Below are 20316 nucleotides of genomic sequence, written 5' to 3'. Positions count from 1 at the left end.
TGGGGGGTTGTTCTGGTTTTTCCTCTTTAAAAACTACCAAATATCAACCTTTGAAGCCCAGGAAATACAAACTGGGCACCAGAACAGGGTCCAGCTCATGTGCAGGCTGGCCCAGCCATCCCACTGGAGAAGGTGCAGTTTCTTTTCCACCAATGCCTGCAAATGTTCTCTTAGTTAAACGTAGCTAATTAAAAAGACAAAGCCCAATAAGGACCTGTTAAAGCTACAGGTTTCTTGAGAGCTTGGATTTCTTCAGTCTTGCTGAAAATCAAAGGTATAAATTATGATAAAAGTTTGCCTAAATAACTGTATTTCCTCACTGAAGCAGCTATTTATCTGAAACTACAGCAAAGTACCATGGGGCTTCAGAAAAAGAAATCAACAAATTTACCTGAAACATGTATTTCCTGCACTTGTTTTATTCCATGTATGTGGCTGGCATACAATTTCTGTTTGATTGAATGTACCCCATTAAACTGCTCTGGACAGGAGCTGTGCCCTGACAGCAGCTGGTAATGGTGCAGGGCAGTTCAGCAAGTGTCCCCTGCAGTGAGAGCCTCCTTACAGCCTGCAAGGCATTAACAGAAGTGCTTGTACCTGAAGAGAAATTTAACTTTTCTTTTTTCTTTTCCCTGTTGGGATCTCACCCTGCACTCTTTGCTCTCTGCTGCCTCGGGTCTGTTCTCTGTGGGCTGTGGTAACACCAGTACTGATTTGGATGCCCTGCACCTTCCAAAGATGTGAAAAGCAGCTCAAATGGTGGCTCAGGTGTAGTTCAGTTACCTGTTTTTCAGGAAACAGTGTGTTCATGCAAGTACCAGAGTGTTTTATTTCAGCAGGGCCTTGTTAATGTTCATACTGCTTAGCACAGACTGGGGATGCCAACTTCAAGGAAGTCTGGGGCAGTGCTTAACTGCAGTAGAAGCTGATGGCATCACCTGAGGCTGAGTTTGAAAAAACCCTATGATGACCTGCATGTGCTTTTCAAATGCCTTTATTCTAGGTATTTTATTTTTCAAGCAGAATTGGAGGTGCTCAGTGATGCTGAATCTTAAAAAGAAAGAAAACTAAAACCAGTCAGATTCGCTCTTGAAGTCTTGGTGGCCTAGCCTGGGCACTGAGAAATGGATTCATGGGTCTGCTGAGAATGTCCTGAAGTGTTAAAGAGAGATTAGCAGGGCTGGATCCCACTGCAGGATGTGCACAAGGGATCCTGCATGTGATCCCCTGGCCACGTACCAAGTGTCCCTACAGACCTCTGCTGCACCAGCCCTCCCCTCTGACAGGCAGTGTGGCAACTGGGAGAGCTGCTTTGGGAACACATCAGATAAAAATAGCCCCAAACCCCCGTGCTCTCCTCTCCACCACGTACAGTCACACTCTGGAAGGCTCCCATCCACAGAGGCCGTACAAGATGGAATGGGATAAGCAGGCAACTTGCAGCTTGCCTTAAGGAACGAGACACAAAGTTATAAAGCCCTGGAAGAGCTTGTCAGACATTTATACAGGATTTCCTAGAGCAGGTAAGGAGAAGATCCACTCGTCAGGGCCCTGGCTGCAGGAGGAACTGCAGGAATTGCTCTGTGCACGTCCTCTGTTAGAGGTTCCAGCTCATCCTTCTGACTTTGAAATCCACAAGTGGGTTCTCTTCACAGTGGCAGAGCTGAGGTAGGAAGAAGCTGTAGAGGCATATTCCAGTATTTCAGGGCAAAAAATGTGTTTATTTCAACAAATAAATATTCTTATTTAAAGTGGTGATATTAAAGGTAAAAATTGCAACATAGAAAGTCATCCAAAAAAGTTACAAACCCTCATTCCATATCTTCCTGTTTTCAGCACAAAGAATATTCCAGTAGACTGTTGCTCTGCAGCCTGTTAGCAGAGGAGGTGATTGGGTCCAGTTGACTTGGTAGAACCAGAATCAGAACAGATTAAACTAATTCCATCCACCCATCTTGCCAAGGAAACATTCAAGCCCTTCCATCTCATTTCACTATCCAGTGAAGACATGAGAGCTGCTGGATGGGGAAATCCTTGTGGAGAGGAGCCCTGGGGTTTCCTGAAATGAGGCAGTCTCAGAAACCAAAGGTGTCAAAGCAGGGAGTCCTGACACAAACAGTTGCCAAAGTGTCACGTTCCTGGAACCAGCAGGCAGGGAAGGACACTCTGGGACAGTCCTGCGGGGCCTGGAGCAGCCCAGGTTTCTTTGTTCCCAGCTGGTTGAACAGTATCCATCTTTCCCTGATAGCCAGGGGCCTTCCTGGTGCCCATTGTCTGTCTTATCTGCCACACAGTCACTGGGGCAAGGATTGTCTTTTAGGCTCTGCTTACACAGCAGCTGCTGGCTCGGGAATAGCTGCAGCAGGATGATCCATGGGAACACTCATTCCACAGGCAGGATGATCCATGTGAACACTCATTCCACAGCTCCTGGTTCATACCATACCTTAAGTGGAGCAGCCTCAGTGTGTCACTGTGCCTTACAAAGTTAAGCGAGACCTGGGACTCAGTTCAGGGTTTCTAGTCACTTCTCCTTTATAGAGAATTCAGCTTTAGGAAAAGCACTTGAAATGCTCCTGAGAATGACAAATAACACATGAGTAAATCCTGCTCCAAAACCATAAAACCCAATTTAAAAAAAAAAAAAGGCATGCACTTCTAATCTAATCTACTGGCATAGGCATATAAAGCAGAATTAATTGATAAACATATAATTAATTGATAAAAATCATAAAAGCCATAAACAAAGCCTTTTCAAAAGGTAATGAATGAGTAATCCAAGCAGACAGTGTGAAAGGCCCATTGCTGCTGTGGGGTCAGACTAATTTGACTATCCATACCCTAGGGTAGAGTTATTAAAGGATAAAAGCTTTGAACATTGTTGCAGAGTTCAATGAAAATAAAAACTTTTACTCAACATATAGAAGCTCTCAGAAATGCAAATGAAGTGTTAGAATGCATAAAGATGGCAAATAATTAAATATTATGGTTCTGTTTAACAAACTGCTTCTTTGCATGCAATTACTGCATCCTGGGCTGGTCTGAGAAAGGAGAACAGGAATAAAGCTCAGAGAAAGGAGCATGAGCAGAGACCTGCAAGGACAGTTTGCTGAAGGAGGAGTAAAACAGGGAATTGGGAGTGGGGAATGGTTTGGGTAAGGGCTGTTTCTCTGGGGTTGGGTTGTGCATCTCTCTGTATTTTGCTCTGGTGGGGGTGTGGGGAGGAAAGCACTCGGATTGTTTCGTTTCCCCATCTTTGTGTTCCAGTTCTCGTGCCCTGAGCGCCATACAGAGCACACACACTCCACACCACAGGTCACACACCACGTCCTTTTAGTTCCCCTCCAACAGAAACACTTTGCCCAGCCTGAAACCCTGCTCCCACTTCCCAGCCATCCTTCCCGACGGCCGCCTGCCCTTCCGTGCTTGCCCAGCCCCGAGTGCTCGTGCTCCCTTCCAGGCCTCCCCGTGCCGCAGGTCACAGTTGACCATTGCAAGAACAATAAGGATTTTTAGGGGCATTATGACTGGGTTAGTAAAACACAGCTGCCCCTGAAAGTCCCTCATTTTTCTTGCTGCCGCTCAGTCCGTCCCTACGAGGGCAGGGTCTGGCAGGGTCCTTTCTCTCCAGCATGACTGTGCTGTCTCATGCTGCTGTGCCCAGGAATACCCAGGAACACCCCAGTCCCAGTGCCCAGGAACACCCCAGTCCCAGTGCCCAGCCCACACGGCAGCAGAAGGTGTGGAAGTGCTTTGTCATCCCTGTGGGCTCCTCCTCAGCGAAGGCTGGGCTGAGTTTCAGCGTCATGCCAGATGGCTCGTCTGTCACTCACTGGGAATGCCACCAAACAGAGGAGTGCCACCAAACAGAGCCTGGCACAGCTATCTGCAGGCAGCCCTGGAATACCCAGCCACCAGGGCAAAAGGCAGGAATGCCTTGTCCTGCAGATACTTGTGGTACTGGCTCTCAGGTGAGCACTGCTGCTTTGTCCAGGAGAAGTGGAGCCCCCAGGGCTGACGGACTCTGCACGTCCCACACTCCTGTGTCATAACCCATGATCCTTGGGGCACTCAGAGCTCCCCAGGGCACTCAGAGCTGCTCAGCCACAGCACCCAAGTCCCCATGGAAGAGCTCACATCCATCTGCAGAAGCAGTTGCTTTTAATTAATTAATAAAGCTGGGATTTTAATGAGGGAATTACTACTGATTTCTCAACAACTTTCAGCTTAAGTAATATCTGAAAAAGATCTATACATTTACAGCTCAAAAGGTGCCAGGTATTTGGCTGGGAATTTTCAACCTTCATTCACAAGTCCTCCTGGAAAGCCCAGCCCAGCCCAGCATGTCCTTCGGGCAAGGAGTAACATTTCCCTTTTATTGGATCTTTGGATTTCATGGCAGGGGACCCAACAGAAAGTACAGGCAGATTCCCACAATTCTGCTCTGTTGTTTCCCCATAAACTCTTTTTGTAGAGAGCTGGTGTGGGCCCCATCCCGTGGTGGGCTTGCAAGGATCCCTGCAAGCTGCTGCCCTTGAGAGGGACTTTGTGACATGCCTGAGGGCTTTCAGGAGTTTCAGAGTGTTCAGGAGTTCAGAAAAGCTCTCAGGGTTTTTCTTCTTCCCCCCACCCCCCCTTTGCAGTAAAAACATCACATCATATCCCTCAGCAAGGGATTCTTTCCCCAGTTCCTGGTTACAGGCTGTGAAGAACAAAGTGGTTGAGTGTCTCTGAAATGCTGTGAGGTGAGATGTGAGTGGCAGCACAGGGATCTCTGGAGCTGTTCACATGTGCCATCTCCAGGGACACACACACAGCTGGTGTGGCCACTCTGAGGCTTGGGGAGTCACACAATACAGTACACCACCATACCAGTATCCTCACCCATCCCACAGGGGATGGTTTTCCACGGTAGCAGTCAACCTGGCATCCAAAAACCCCGGAAACCTTCTCAGAACTGTACAAAGCCACACCTTATTTTCATCTAGAATTTCTTCTAGGGCTTGCAAGTCAAGGGAAAACAAACCCCGTGCCCTGATCTGGTAATAAAACATGAGCCATGATTCAGATCCAAATATTATTTGCCTCTTTGAAAAAGTTACAACAGCAGTATAATAATAATTTTAAAAAAAGCAGCAGCCCTCTGAATGCTAATGACGTTGGTGTCCTAAATGAAGCATAAAAGCCAGAGCCTGTGAGAAGCAGAGCATGAGTCAGAGCGTCAGCAGTCCCACACTGAAAGCAGCACTCACGGCTGCTTCATTCATTTAAGGAATCAATTCCTTTGTAATGAGCATCAAGTAGTTTTTAGGACTAAAATGAAAATGAGATGCATGCTGTTATTATTATTTTCAAAAGTTCTTTTTTTTTTTTTTTTTCTTGGATTGACAATAAACAAGTCTTTGTAGTTGGAAGGAGCCCCAGGCAAGGACCAGGTCCCTGCAGCACTGGCTGCTGTACCATCATGGAAGAAAATCTGAGGAGCCCCTGCCCTAGGGAGACCACAACCTCCCTGGCAGCCAGGACCCCACCAGGAGCAGGCTGAGCACAGCCAGGGCACGGAAAAGCTGGGGCTGTTGCAGATTGGTGCCTGGGCAGGCTGGCTCACCCGCGATTTTATTTTCCTTGCATTGGGTCACTGGCAGAACCCGGCGAGGATGGGTGTGTGCTGCTCTAGGGAACAGCCTTCGTGGAGGCTTTACATGTTCCCTCTTGGACTGCAAAGGCAGCACGAGGCTGTGTGCTACAAGGAGAGGGAATCCTGCCCAAGCTGCTCTCGGCTCCCTGCTGTCCCAGTTCCACTTCTAGATAAAGCACAACCAGATTCTGATCTTTAGAGCACACATCTCTGGGTTACACTCATCCTAACATGGTGATTTGGGCCTCTAGTATTTTCGGTGTGTTGGATCTGAAACTCAGAAAATGCGAGAGCAACACAAAACCAAAGCAAAGGTAGAAAATTACTGCAGTTTCTAGAATTCTTCCAGCTTTAGTCATCGAAGGGGATTGTTAGAAACGGACAAAGGGCTGTTTCCCTTAATTTTTTTAAGTGTGAATTTTGTCTTGACAGTTTCCTTTCAGAAACAAAAATTGAAAACAAATTGTCCCATGCACAAAACAAAGGGACAGATCCTCAGCTGGAATGGACTGGTATAACCAAGTGAATAACACCCACTCACAGGAGAGATTCTGGGCCTTTTAACAGCAGCTGCCGATCCTGCTCTGCCCGGACAAGAGCTTCAGCCCCTGGGTTACATGGCAGCAGTGCTGACTCCATGTAGCTTGGAAAAGATGAAGGGCTGCCTTCAGAGCAGCTAAAAACACAGCAGGCCTCCAAGGACTCCGGGACTGTACACTTCCCAAACCTGGAGCTGACTCCAGGTGCATGAGCCGGCGGACACAACAGCGAGAAAACAACCATAGCAGCGTGGCCCTGAAACTAAAGAGCTTCTCTGGAGAAAAGCTGGCAGAGCAGCCTTCCAAAAACCATGGCCGGCGGGGCCGGCTCAGGTTTTTCTCTCAAAACCAAGGCTGATCACCATCTTGAAAATTACATGGACAGTCCCCAAGAAAATATTAACTGTGCAGCACAGAACAAATGCACAGTGAACTGGGATCCTTCCCAGCCAGTCCTGCTCCCAGGAGACACTGTGGCACAGCCCAGCTGCACCCTGTGCTTGGGGAATGCTGTCAGCCATGAGCCAGTTACCCAGAGCAGCAGCTCCTGGCTTTGGGTCGTGCCAGCACGAATGGTGACCCTCGCTGGGCTGTCCCTGTGCAGGCCCAAGCGGCTCCAGAGGTGCTGATGAGAGCTGGGTTCATTCGTCTCCCTCACCCAGAAGAAAACAAAAATACACACATTAGGAAAATTCGGGAAGTGTCTCCCTTTGCCAAGGAACAGCCAACATCCAACATCCCCATTGCTGCTGTCTCCAGCAGCGAGAGCTGCCCGGCTGAGATTCCCATCCACACGGATCCAGCACAGTCCCCTGGGAGAGCCAGTGCACAGGGGGTGCCCTGGCTGGGACCCCAAAGTGAAGGAACCTGAGCACTGATGGAAGAGCACCCATTCTCCAGGGCTGTCAAGGGGTGGGGTTGGCCACGTGTGTTTGACATTTCCTCTTTCTCTGCAATCCTCAGTTTGGAGCATCACTTTTTTCTCCCACTCCCAACATCAGCAGAGGAGCTGGGAAGCCAGAGTTATTTTTAGGAGATGGTACATTTAGGCCCTGTTAATCTTGACTGGGTCCCTTTGAAAATGGCAAGGTTGGATAATCAAACACATTACACAGACTTTCCATGGAGCTGCTCTGCAAACCAGCCTCCCACTGTTCAGATACCCAGGAGTCAATAGTTCCAAGAGGAGCTGTTTGATGCTGCCCTGGTTTGGCTCACTGTGGTGACCTCACCAGCATTTATACACAGAGCCTTGGAGAACAAGCAAATTAAAGCAGCTGACTTTAAGTATATAAAATAAAACACTTAGTCATCAACAAGTCTTCTAGAGGCTGCCACATTACACTGGTCTTGAGTGGCAAGAGCCCATAACCTGGCTCAGGCTGGCAAAGAAGAGGGTGGCAGTGCTGCCTGGTCAGATCGCCTGCATGTGGGCAAAACACACCCAGAGCAACTCAGAAGGGATCTTGCTGGTGTGATGACTAACATACTAAACTGGCTGGCACCAGGACGGGTACAGGAAGGGGAGAACATGCCAGGGGAGGAGCTGTGGCTGGAAGAGGCTTCGTGGCTCCTAGAAAATTAACCAGGGCACGGCCAACCAGCTTGGCCACTGCTGTCCTATTAAAAGTCTCAGCCACCAAAAGAAGGGGGAGGGCACATCCAAACAGCCTGTTCGTACTGGTCCCTGGTTCATGCTGTCAGACCGTGTCCAGGACTGGCTGCAGGAGTCCCAGGCCATGGTTGTACCCGGGACCACGCTCAGCACACGGCCCTGGCTGGTGCAGCTGTGAGCCAAGGCTCTGGCACAGGGCACAGCAGTGCTGGAGAAGCCCACGCAGGCTGGAAGGTGGAGGGATGGCAAGCAGCAGTGCACAGATCCCTGCTGGCTCCCAGAGGAGTGTGTTACCACAGAGCTGTGCCTGGACTGATCACCGACAGGAAAACAGCCACGCTGCTGGCCCCGGCCTGCCAGCACTGCCGTTAGTTCTGAGCCTGCCTAGCTCTGACCAGCAAGGTAAGAGAGAAGTGCCAGAGCAAAGGGGCTGCCTGGCTTGGGCTCTGCTGGAACAGAGTCTGGTCTGGACAGCATTAAGGGAAGCAAAAAGTTATAGGAGAGCAGCAGGAAATTACTGAGCGAAAGGGTTTTTTAAATCATTTCTCTTCAAACAAAACTAAGGCATTACCATGAGGTAAAGGGCCACACCTTGCTACTTACACAGCTCTGCTGACAAGACCAGCTTTTCCGTAGTTATTCAAATCTAATGAGTTCTGGGTGCCTAACTCACTCTTTTAAGCTCATTTTCGAACTCCAGCCAAAAATCACTTTCTGATTCACCACTTTCTCAGGCACACCAGTACTCAGAGACTGCCTGCAGGCTGGTACTGCGCCGTACAAAGTACATGAGCACAAGTTTAATTACTCCGTGGACCAGGGATGTGATTAATCGTTTGCTTTGAGTTAAGCATGTGCTTAAGCATGCTACTGACCCAGAGCTTTAAGTGGATCAGGTGTTCTGGTGCTCTCCATTTTCCAGTTCTTTGAGGCCCAGTAAGTGGAAAGAATATAAGAATATTCTTATGGTCCTACGCTCTAAAGAATTCACCCCAAGTCCAGTTTCTGACTTTTTAAAGTCAGAAACTTTGGACTTATTCTGCCCATGTTTACACCAATATTGATTATGGGCATTACAATAGTAAGTATATGCTCAGAACGTATTGGCATTAAACCTGGAGCTAATTATTGCCATTTACAAGCTTTTAAAAAGCATTAGGCTTAGGTTTTACTTCAGGTAAGAACTCAGATTAATTTCATTTGCACACTTTGTGGATTCGTCCCCTTATGTCTGAGCAGTGTACAAAGTCCTAAAACAATTATGAAGCATATAATTAAAACTATTGCCCCTGCTAGCAGCGGGCTCATCGCATGGAAGAACTCAAGCATGAAATGTGCATCAGCTATGGGTGGTCACGTAAATTCACATTTCATTACCCCCAGCGTACACGATCCTGGGCATTTTTGTCACTGTGCTTTTCCACCTTTCCAGCAAAGGCTTACTCCCAGTTCATAGAAATTTAGGAAGGTCAAATTGCATCCATTCCCCTGGGAGGAGCAAGCAGAGGAGACTGGGACCTGAAAGCTTCACTTTTTTTTTTATTTTTTTTTTTTAAGGAACAACTGCCCCTTTTATGCCTCAGGAAACCCCCGCAGGGGAGCCGGGATGGAGCGGACAGGGCGGCTTCTCGAGGCAGGCGTGTGACCCCCGTGCAGTGCCAGCATCCCCACGGCAGCAGCACCCACCCCGAGTGCCCCAGGAACACTGACATGGAACATGAACGAGCCAAGAGGCTTCAAACCGGAGCAAAGCGTGAGCAAATCGATTTTCAACAACCGAGGGAGAGCACAGAGGGTTTGGTTACAAGAGAGGAGGCACGTGCCTCTGGAGGAGCCCTCTTGGAGGAAGAAAACAGATACAATAATTGATAAACGTTTTGGCTGCTCCTCCTAAATAATCCCGTCACATGCTCTTCCTTGCCAGTACATTCATGAAAAGTGCCTATTTTGGATACTGGGGCACAACAGAGAAGAGACAGAACCCCACAGTTCCCTGAGAGGTACACTCACTCCTCTCGCAGCACTAGACCTCAAGCTTTTTTTATTGCTCTCTGCTTAAGATGTTGGTCTTTTGTTGGAAGTTTACAGCTTTTTTTGATGGAAAACGCAGTAAAATCCTCCACAGAAAATGAAGTTTACATTACTGGGGAACTCAACCTTAGTGCTGCAGGTGTGGGAGAATTTACACGACTTTTTCTCTCCTTTCAGCATTACTTCTCACTGGTAACTCTGAAATGTTTTTCTAAAGGGACCAGATTGCCAGGTACAAGTTCAATAACCACTGGAAGTGCCCACTGGGTTTGGGTCCAACTCTATATATCCAGAAGCTCTTTACAGCTCATTTGCTGAATGTAATTAATTGAACTAGGCAGGATTTGGCAACATGACGCTGAACTAATGCCCTTAAAATTGCTGATAGTTTAGAGCCATAAGAACAGATTAGAGAAACCCAGTAAACCCAATTCACTTGCCATGGAGATTGAAAGAAAGGCACAGCAAGGTTCAGAACTGCTGAATGCTGCAGGAACACTCTGGTGCTGGTGCCTGCGGGTGCTCAGGGCCCGACCACCAGTGACCTGTTACAGGAGCAGCTTCTCACCTGCAAGTTTTACACCTCTCACACCAAAGCCATCGAGCAAATCTAAGAGTTCAGTGAAATCTTGACAGTTAACTGAAAGGGTTAAGTGAAATATTAAGCACCTGTGACTCAAAGCTGATTGTACAAGCTTCCTGGTTAGTGGCATAAGAGCTGTACGTGGAGGGTGCTTCTCCCATCCTCAGGTGTAAACTCACCCAGTGAGACACCCCGACCCTGGAGCCACCTCCCCTTTCCTTCTGCCTTGAAAGAAAGTCCAGACCAAGGACCTGCTTTTTACACTGATGAAGTTTAACCAAACTCCATCTTAGGAGAATTAGGAATCATTTTGCCAGATACTTCTAATGAGACACTTCAATGAGAATGAGATGTTGTCAGTTAATGCTCTACCAGTGCCCAGATTTATGATTGCTGTTCAATACTGCAAGGGGTGCACAAGAAATGCTTGGGAAAAGGGGAAATTCTGTCCTTCTGAAAATACTATTAACAAACAAGAGGTTTCTGGCTGTCAGGTAATAGCTCAGCAGTGCTGCTTACATTCAAAGCCATGCCTGGAATAGTCAGGTTGTAGCAAATTTCATTAAAAGAAAATCTTTAGTTGCTGTGGAAATCATTCTGATGGGAGATTATGTCTGGAGGCTGTATTGGGGTGTACTGCATTTCTTTCACCTGCACTGGAGTGTTTCCTTCAGGGTGTGGATTGACTCAAGGGAGAAAGGAGAGAAGAGAGGAAGAGCTCAGTCACCACATCGATCCCATCATCTCCTGTGCACTGCACAGGCCACAGGCAGGAGAGGCCCAGGGAGGATGAGATCCTGGCCACTGAGCTGGGTCTCTACAGAAATCCTGCTTTATATGTATTTTTAAGCACCTTAACCCTGCTAGCTGTCTGCAAACAACTAACCCTAATTTGGCATTACTGTAACACTGATAGCTGGCTAATTAAAAAAAGTTATGAAAGGTTTGAAAGCGACAATTTCCAAACAGTTGTGAACATACTGCTATGAAATGATAGAGTGCTCGTGGCTGTTTGTCTGAAAACATTACTAGTCACCAAAATTAGAGCACAGGACAAATCCTGGGCTGGTGCAGATCAAGAGATCTCCACTGGCTTGCAGGAGATGTTTTATTTAGCACTGGGCACAGCTGCTGTTTCTTTGGAGAGCTCTAAATTCATTCTGCGATGTAGGCAATCTACAAGCCCAAATTATGTATTTTAAGATTAAACTCCTATCAAATGTTTAGAAATTAAACTACAGTTTGTGTTCTTTTTGTAGGCAATAGTACCTTAAAAGTATAAAGACATCCAAAACTTTATGTAACTAGTATTACATAACACCTTATGAGCCTTAGACTGGCTCATAAGCATTTTCCTTACTCTGGATTTATTACATTTTTATTTGGGGCATGTGAAACAACTTGCTGTACAAGTGCATTTATTCACATGGGGCTGGGCTGGGGGGGGAAGAGTTCATTCTGGTGGGAACTCGAAGGAGAGAAACTTATTGCTATGTTTGCAAAGAAAAAATGTTGGTTCACTGTGTCTCACTGCCCTTGATGGCCATTGATACAGCAATTAAATTAAGTCCTGGAAGGGGGCTAGAGATAGTATTAGTTTTAAAGGCTGAGTGCTCACAGCCCCTCCAACTGCCTATAGCATCAATGCCATAAATCCGTGTGAATGTTCTCATTCAGGCTGGAATTTATTCCCCAAAGAGATGCAAAACTAGCTCAGATACACTGCAAGAGAACCAGACTCTCCCAGTGAAGAGAGTGCAGTCTGTGAATCCTGGAGCTAAATTTAGGCTGGGACTTGGAGTAATTCTGATCTCAGAGTAGCACTCGGAGGTGCAGCTACAAACACTGTGCAATGATTCAGTGAAGTGCTGCTCCTTTGTTACAATATTGTGGATGACATTTTGGGAGCTCTCTGCAGACTCAGATTTAAGAAATTCAGCTTAGGTTACTCAGTTAAATTTCATTGTTCAGTGAAATAGTTTAGAAAAAAACCCACCTTAATTTAAGTAGTTTTTAAAATGTGGATTCAAACTGGTTCTGGGGTGTGTAAGACAGCAGACCTTCTTAGTATATTGAAAGCTTTATGTCAAAGGTACTGCTGAATAATCCACAACATGGGTACTGTAAATATCTGATTATGTTTTTTCACAAATTACATTATTAGTTTGGTTTTATGGTCCAAGGAAAATTAAAATGGGCAAGCTCGTTTGTGATTGAGCACCTTTCTGTTCCTGGTTCTGTACAACTGTTATATTTGCATGGGAATGTTTTCCTCCTCTAGAAATATTTCCTTCAAAATTAACAGATAAAGTCACAATTATACAAAATATCTCTGTAGTCAAAGCAGATTTTATAATAAAAAATAGCTTTAAATGCAACTAAGATTTCAAGTCTGCTTTTATGGTATCCTTCAGGTGTAAAATACACTCAGAACACCAGAATTGAGGAAACTTTTATCTTTCATAAAAAATCAAAACTGCATTTACAGTTTTAAATCAAGCATATTTTAACTGAACGACATTTAAATTCTTCTTTATGAAACAATCTCTCTTTTCATACAGGATTTTTCATGCATATTCTGGCTCCAAAGCTCCAAATCAGTTTGCCACAACTTGTTTCCCTGGAATTCATCAAAAGACTGAAAATCCAAGTGCCAAGGAGCCGAGTTCCCGGCCACGGCGAAACTGTCCGACCGATCCCCACCGCCTGGAAAGTCCCAGCTCTCAGAATGAGCTGATGCTTTAAACAAGAGATCATAATCAAAATCATGATTCCTGACAAAGTCTCAATATTTCACCCTATAAATTCCTAATTCATTTTCCAGCGTTCGCAGGTTCCTGCTGGCTCCACCCTCTCAAATATCAGCAATTGCTGCTGCTCTTAAAGAAAATTCCACTTTGGGGAAATGTGATATTATTCCAGATGTTTTGGTATATGGCAGTTCAGTCTAACCCAACCTGATCATGGCTCTGTAACGCAGCTGAGCCTTGAACAGCTTCTGGAATTTATTCCTTAAACTACTGCACTTGCATTTTTGAATTTAACCCTACTGACAGTCATGCAACCAAAAGCCCCGTTCTTTGTAACGACAGAGCCACTCCTAAAGAGGGTTTTTCCAAAAACATAAAACCATGACTAATTTTAGCAGGCCTTTGGGCCACTGTAGAGCAGTTCCTACAGGCTGCTGATTGAATTAAAGTGGTTTAAATTGTGTTCCTCGCCATATTTTAAAAGAGATTTTGCTGAATGAAATCTGCTTTCAAAGTTTATAGTTTGAGGAAATTCCATACTTGGAACAGGGAAAAAAAAAAGAAAAAAAGTAAAGTGCATTTATAGAGATTCAAAACAGCTGTAAGAACTGGAATGTCACTATTTCATTTCATCAGATTTCACCAGGAAAAGGATGGGAAGAGCCCCTGTCCTGCCTCCAGCCATCCGGGACTGACCCCTTCACCAGGCTGGACAGTTCAGGGTAACATTTCCTCCTCAAAAGCAGTGTGCATTCCTCACTCCTCCATGGTCTGTCATCCACACCACGACTGTCCAGTAACTGCCTGAGCAAGACTCCAAAGCCTTGGTCAGATGGGACATTTTGTAATTAAAATAATAATAATAATGAATGACAACATTAGCAGGCACGATCTAGGAGTCAAGACTACAGGCCTGGACCTATAAGTGGTGTCACTACCAAACCTGTATTGGGAAAATCCTGAAATCCTGCATGCTGCCATGGAGTGTGGGCACATCATCCACCCACGGGGATGTCCAGGACACCGGGAAGCACTTTCTGCCAAAGCACAGGAAGAACAAAGGCCTGTTGCCTGCTGCCACAGAAGGGAAAAACCAACAGCCTAAGCCCCCTAAACTGATAGGCTAAACCGAGATCCAAATAAAATTCAAGAAGTCTATCCCAAATCAAATCTACCAAGCAATGCTTGGAAATATTTTGATTATTCAGTGCTAAAGAAATATGCCATGAATCCATAGCTCACCAGTTATGCAGGGAAGAGGAAGCTGTCCCTGGACCAGCATCACCCTGGCTCATTTCCTTCAGTCTGCAGCCACATGATTTCTTTTCCACACCACTGCTGGCTCACACCAAGGCCCATGGGAATGCACAGGCTGGTGGTGGGATCTGAAAGGCCCATTCTGCCCTCAGCAAGGAAGAGTTTCCCAGCACCAGTGTCGGACACTCCCCTCTTTGGGATCGGAGCAGTTGAGATCCTCCTGGTAGGATCACCACGTGCACCCTCTCCCTGCTCACTCCAGAGCAGCCAAACCCAAGCAGAAACCTCTCTCCCAAGCAAAGATCACACCAGCAAAGGGGACAGTGTTGTGCCTTGGGGAACCACACAGATCCACCAGTCTTTGTTTGACAGGGATGTCACTTGGACTGCGGGAAGGAGCCAAAGCCTCAGAGGTGCGTCCCTGCCTGTGGACCAGCACCAGCCACCCTGCAGCCTCTTCTAGGCTCTCCTACCCTCCTCCTCTCCCCTCTGGGACCTGTCCCTTTTGGGTCCTCAGGAAGGGAAGTGATGAAATCAGCATAAGCTGGAAAGATTTTCTCCAGTGGGCCAGCAGTAGGAAGGGAGAAGCACATTCCCTTCCACGTCTGGTTTGCTTCTGTGTGCTGGAGAGCTGGCACAGAGCACAGCCCGGGCTTGGGGTTTGCCATCTGCACATGGAGCCAAGAGCAGAGGGGAAAGTGTCTGCAGCTGGGTGTTCACTCACTGCCTCGCTCCTCTGAGAGTTTGTCCTTACTAAGGGTGCAAGGCTCTAACACAAGCATGTCCAGGCTGCTGTGAAAGGTCTGTACTGGACCACAGAGCCAATACCAGGCCTGGTCTGACTCTAACCTGCCCCTTTTTACATGTATTTGTAACCCAGACACCGCAGACTTGCTCTGCTCTGTGCCCTCCTGCAACTTAAAATACAGCCCTGGCTCGAAGGTCTCTATTTGCAAACATAGAGGAACAGCGGTTCTTAAATTGCAGGCAAACATTTGACTTCACTCAGGGCAATTCAAAGAATAAACTGCACGAACCCCACCCTTCTGCCTAGATAGTTTTCTTTCAGGCCTTATCACAGATAAAATATGGCCCTTTTTTTTTGTTGTTGAAGGAGTAGAACCTGCCAAATATTTACCAACTCTTTCAGAAGGCTGAAAATGTCACTCCTACAGTGTAATAAACTTCCCCGGAAAGGCCCTGATAAATAGAAAGCCTTGCTGTACTGCCCAGAACTAGTTTAGTGTGGCCCAAGTATTGCCAAGTCTGACTGACAAAGAAAGCATATTTGTACACACAGAAAGATTAGCAAGAGAGGCATAAAGTTTAGAAGTGAAAATAAAACAAAGCCCCATTATTAACCGGGGAGGGGGGGAATAATTGAATCTGCATCCCAGAGAGCACAGGACATTGTGAAAGCCTCAGAGCTAAAACAATAATTTAAGAGCTTGTCCACAACTTGCAGCAGAAGCTTGAACCATCTTCTTTAGCATTTGGAAAGTGCTAAACCATGGGCTACCCCCAGCCCAGCCTTCAGAGCAATATTATTTAAAAATAAAATATTTTTACTTTGTAATTTGACCCACAAAAAGCCATTTGGGGCATGAGGGAATGTTCCCTTCCAGCCTGAACTCTAATTCAGAGAGAATGTTTAAACTCCACAGTGTAAAACAGATGCTGAGAAATGCGTCTGCATTGTACTGTATGTTCTTTGGGGCACAGACAGAAGTTGGAAAGTGCCTGTCAGTGCAGGGTGTGCAGCTACGATCTAAATAATCCTAATAATGTAGTTGAATGGAGAAAAAACCCCACATTCCTCATATCAGCCAGTCTGTCAGCAGAGTTCTAGCAGCTATAGACAACTACATCCACACTAGTGCAAACAGATGAATGTTGCTTAAAAAATGTGTCCTTTCACCTTGGCAAATGCCATCTAAAAAAAAAAATCTAAAAGTGACTAGGGAGTTGGAAGCTCAAAAGTACACATTTAACAAGTCCTGCTGACCATAAAATGCTGAGCACTCACTCCCTCCAGAAGCCAGGCTTCCACTGACTCTTGACTGATGCACTCAAATGAACAGACAGTAACTCAAGCTATGCTACACAGTGCTCCAGAATAGGTTTCAGGGGAACAAAACTTGCCAGAGTTACTTAAAGGCAGGAAGAAATGAAATTGTTTCTGAGGAAAAAAAAAATTAAAAATCCAGATTATGTTAAACCTGACAAGAGCTAAAGCACAGCACAGTTAAGGAACTCTCCTACGAAAGGCAAAACTTGGGTTTAGCCCACCAGCTAATCCAGGAGCCTGACCAGCAACACAACCAACCTCCACAAATCGCTGCCTGCCAGTGATACCTCAGAAGTTGCACAAGAAGCTGGCAGGAGCACGCTAAGGAGGCAGAGGAATCTGCTCCCCGGCCCCCCCCCGTTCACACCATCGGGTTTTAATGTTAATGACACGGCCCCGCGTGCCTGAAGTATTTTTACACTATGCTCGTCCTCTTGTAGCTCCGACTCGTTCCAGGGCCGATGATTAGAATCAGATTTCTGTGATTTCACTGCAGATTAATTTCGTTGAGAGCTACAGATCTGCAGGGAGAAGAGGGCTGCAAACAGGCCAGCAGAGCGGGTTTTAACGGGTTCTCTCCTAAAAGAGTAACAGTATCTTTGCCTTTACTCCTTAACTTTCACATACTTTTCCTTTTTCTGGCCACTAGACCGAGTTCTTTGGGAAAACGGGCATACGGGGAAAAGAAATGTGCAAAAAGTTTTCCTTGACAATTTGATTTCAAAGAAAGCTCCCAACCAGTACTTTATGAACAGGTTTATGAAGAGAACAGGCCCAAGTAAGCCCTGACTGTGCCCACTGTCCTTCAAATCAAACAGACACCTGAGGGACTGAACATGGGAAACAATTCTGATCTGTCAAGGTCTGTATGTCCTGATGTGTGTCAGAGCAACAGCTATTAATACACGTTAGCATGCTGCACACAAGTGTTGGGATACAGGGGGGTGGAGAAGAAAAAAGTAGGCAGAGGTCTATAATAGTATTTGTGGTTTTTTCCTAATTGTAAAACAGTAAATATTGTTATTTTTATGGGCAATTGCAACAGAAAATTGCACTAAGAAGGGGGGTTGTTTGCAAAAATTTAATGGGAACAGAGTATAAAAGTTGTGATTCTATGATATGCAGTCTGCATACACACCTACAGAATGTAGACTCAAACATCAGAGGGAAAGTGAAATTCTAAGTGGCTCAAAAAAAACACACAGGAAGATTTTAATTTTCCATCTGCTTTTATAGACCTTAGCCATGAGAATAGTGTTGCCACTTGGCCTTTTTCCTTACTGGAGGTCAATATCATTGACTTTACAAGAGAGGAGTAAAAACATCGTTACGTAAATCAAAAAAATTATGAGGACTCTCAAAATAATTCTAAGAAGTTAAAATGCAATGTAACATAACACAGAAGGGCACAGAAGTTATAAATACGACGCTATACAAGCCAAGAGTAATATACACACCCGGAGTTGTATATACACCGTGCCCAAAGAAGGAGCACAAACCGGTGTCTGCAGACGCGTGGTGTGCCGAATCCAAATCCGACAAAAAAAAGGGAACATCGGAAGGGTGGGGGGTGAAAACGCTTAGGTGAGTAAGAGGAGAATTCCCAGGAGCCCGGCCACTCCGAATGGATGTGACTAGATTTATTAAAAAAAAAAAAAGGAAAGGAAAAAGAAAACAGATGTGTTTTCTGAAAGTGAAAGCGGAGGGAAGGATGCACATGGTCTTGCGGGAGCGAAACCCGGCGCTCGCTCCCCGCCGAGGCAGGGCCGGGCACAGCGTCCTGCGAGCCGGGGCCGGGCCGCCGTGGGGACGGGCCGCCAGCACCGGCGGGACGCGCACGTTCCAGGCCCTTTCGGAGGTGGAAGGAAACAAAATACACTTACGGTTCGCGGAGAACCAGCTCCGTCCTCTGCCCGCGGCGAGCAGGGGCACCCGCCGGCCCCAGCGCCGGGGGAGCCGCGGTCCCCGAAAGCCGCCCGGGCAGTGCCCCGAGCAGCGCCCGCCGAGCCCCCGGGCCGGGCCGGACCCGCTCCCGCACAGCCCCTCGGCCGGGCCAGACCCGCTCCTGCCCCCGCACAGCCCCCGGGCCGGGCCGGACCCGCTCCCGCCGAACCCCCGGGCCGGACCCGCTCCTGCTGAGTCCCCGGGCCGGACTCGCTCCCCCCGGGGCGGCCCCGCGCAGCGGCAGCGCCGCCGCCGCGCTCCGTCTTCGCCCTCTGCGCGCCCGGCAGGTCCCGGGAGCCGAGAACTGGGACTTTGTAGGCCAGTTGAAGACACGAACCTCTCATCTCGCCCGCAAAGACCCAGCCCTCAGCTCGCCCATCAGGCGCAGGCGGCCACTGCACATCGCTATCTTTGACTGAGCCCCTTTCTCTGGCCGGTGCCCGCCGCCAGCGCAGAGCCCCCGCCCCGGGGCCACCGGAGACCCCGCCGGAGCGGGGCCGTGCCCCCCGGCCGGGGCAGGCACGACCCGCGCCGCCCCCTCCCCGAACTTGCGAGCCGGCCCGGCCCCGCTCCCGCAGCCGCCCCGGACCCAGCCCCGCACCTCGGGCCGGGCCCCGACGCCCATCGTGACTCGGCACCGCCGGTCCCGACCCCGCTGCTGCGGGAACTTCGTGCGCGGGGAGAGCGGAGCGAATACACCAAACGGACAGAAAATCCCGAGCCCCCTCCGTTACCTGCTCTGAGTGAGGGGGGGACACGGGAACGGGGCTCGGGGGGCCCCGCGGCCGCTTCCCCGCCCAGAGCCGCAGGTCCTCGGGATTCCGCACGGGAAGGGCTCGGGCTGAGCCACAGCCGAGCGGGGAGCGGCAGCGGGCGGGCGGCCGCGCTCCCCTCGCCTGCCTCCCGCAGCCCAGCGGCTCGCAGACGGGTATTTAAACCGATATTAATCACGGTGGGATTTTCTCTACCCTTCCTCTTTGCCCTTGCAAAAGGCAAAATTAAAAAAAAAAAATAAAATAAATAAAATGCGTTGCCACAAGGGACGTTGCAACATTTCTCTCGGCTTTTCAAACGCTGCGTTTGCCCCGGCGAGATTGAAGTGTCCCGACACAAGAGCAGCACAGGAGAAGTAGGGGAAAGGGGGGGGGGGAAATCAAAACCACCCAAAAGCAGAAGGAAAAAAATAATAATTAAAAAAAAGCCAAAATCCAACACCCAAAGCCATCAAACCGGAGAGAGACGAGCTGCTCCGCGCAGCGTTGCGGTCCCGGGCGGCGGGGCTCCCGTCCGGCGCGGACACGCGTCCCTCAAAAGTTCGCTCCACGTGTTGCGGCCGCGTCCCGGGAGGGTCGGCGCGGCCCCGCGCACCGGGGCGGTGCGGGCTCGCCCCGCCGCTCCCGCGCCGTTTAAGGAAGCGGCCAGTCCCCACCCCTGCGCCGGGCAGCTCCCGCCGCAGCCCGGCCCGGCGGCTCCGGCGGCTGAGCCGGGCTGCCCTGCCCGCCCGCCGCCCTGCCCGCCGGCCCGGCCCGGCGCTGTGTCCCGAGCGGAGCCGCGGCCCCGCCGCCCCGGCCGCGCCCGCCCTTCCCTGCGCCGCCTCCTCCCGCCGGGGCAGCCCCGCTCCCTCCGAGGGCAGGGCGCGCCCCCTGCCGGCCGCCGAGCGGCACCGGGACGGCACCGGGGGAGCGAACCCTGGGGACCAGCCCGGGGTCAGCCGGGGGGACCCCCCCGCGACGCACCCCTCCCTGCATGCACCGTGTGCTCACCGCCGGCAGCTCCCTGCGCTGCTCCTGCGCTCATCCCTTCTCTGATCCCTGCACTGCTCCTGCATATCTCTCTCCACTGCTCCTGCACTGCTCCTTGCACATCTCCCTGCATGTCTCTCTGCACTGCT

At 48.7% G+C, this 20316-nt stretch overlaps 2 long non-coding RNA genes across 2 annotated transcripts; one reads left to right on the top strand and one right to left on the bottom strand.

Moving 5' to 3' along the window:
* Positions 1–1700: 1700 nt before the first annotated feature.
* On the bottom strand, positions 1701–20096 carry LOC135424633 (uncharacterized). The gene is made up of 2 exons (XR_010435294.1): positions 19656–20096; positions 1701–2576 (listed from the first exon to the last, which is right to left on the bottom strand). It is a non-coding gene; the product is annotated as an uncharacterized LOC135424633 (long non-coding RNA).
* LOC135424636 (uncharacterized) lies at positions 2571–11641 on the top strand. The gene is made up of 2 exons (XR_010435296.1): positions 2571–8194; positions 9350–11641. It is a non-coding gene; the product is annotated as an uncharacterized LOC135424636 (long non-coding RNA).
* Positions 20097–20316: the final 220 nt, after the last annotated feature.

This window comes from Pseudopipra pipra, chromosome 19, assembly GCF_036250125.1.
Source record: "Pseudopipra pipra isolate bDixPip1 chromosome 19, bDixPip1.hap1, whole genome shotgun sequence".
Taxonomy (NCBI): domain Eukaryota; kingdom Metazoa; phylum Chordata; class Aves; order Passeriformes; family Pipridae; genus Pseudopipra; species Pseudopipra pipra.
This window is presented reverse-complemented; position numbering and strand designations above follow the sequence as displayed.